The sequence below is a fragment of the Mastigoproctus giganteus genome, chromosome 10 (assembly GCF_048544385.1).
Source record: "Mastigoproctus giganteus isolate SK-2022 chromosome 10, ASM4854438v1, whole genome shotgun sequence".
NCBI lineage: Eukaryota > Metazoa > Arthropoda > Arachnida > Uropygi > Thelyphonidae > Mastigoproctus > Mastigoproctus giganteus.
In genome coordinates, this window is record NC_143584.1 from 104,805,316 (window position 1) to 104,806,117 (window position 802).

Consider the following 802-nt stretch of genomic DNA (forward strand, 5'->3'; position numbering starts at 1 on the left):
TCAACAATTTCTCCTCTACTTTGCTTTCAGTTATTACAAAATCATTGATAACCTTCTTCCATTTTCAATCCTTAATAACTCCTCATGTGTGAATGTAGATGCAAAATACTCATTCAGCTTGTTTGCTGCATGAGCAGGATCATCAACATTCGAACCATCGATATATCAAGTGGACCAATCAGATTCACCCCCCCCTCTCCTTTTAGAGTTTATATAAGTAAAGAAATCCTTGCTGTTTTTCTTAGCATCTTTGCCAAAGATTTCTCGTAATTTGCCTTCGCCTGCCTAACCTCCTTTGTGACTTGATTACAGACTAGCTTATATCTGCCAAAGTGGAGGCCTCCGTAGCCGAGTGGGCAGGAGCGGGAGTGCAGTAGCACACGCTCTTTGAGTAGACTGCTGAATACGGTCGATCTGCCAACCTGCACTGGACCAGCGTGGCAGATTATGGTCCATTTCCCTCAACATGAATTGTTGAGGAGGCTTCCATCCTGCAGTGGGTTGATAATGGCTGCACTTTACTTTTTATATCTTCCATAGGCTTCTGGGTCGCCCGATAATTTTTATGGATTCCATGCATTTTCTTCTCTGTCACTAGTCTCATTACTTCATTTGACAACCATTTAGGCCTAAATCTCGAACAATATTTCTTAATAGGTATGAAACTTTTAGTAGCCTCCACGAGGTGACTTCGGCCTTGTTTACTTCACCCCATTGGCCTCTTTTACTTCCGGTTGAACTTCGCTGCCATTATAGTTTCAGTTTTTGAGTGGAAGCGCTGACACCGAACGTGCATTTGAGC

General features: G+C 42.8%; 1 protein-coding gene across 1 annotated transcript in view; it reads left to right on the forward strand.

Moving 5' to 3' along the window:
• Positions 1-552: 552 nt before the first annotated feature.
• Positions 553-802, forward strand: part of LOC150079200 (caspase-3-like) — a gene marked incomplete in the record, with an annotated part of 195,330 nt that continues 195,080 nt past the window's right edge. The window contains 1 exon segment of the mRNA XM_090384135.1: positions 553-790.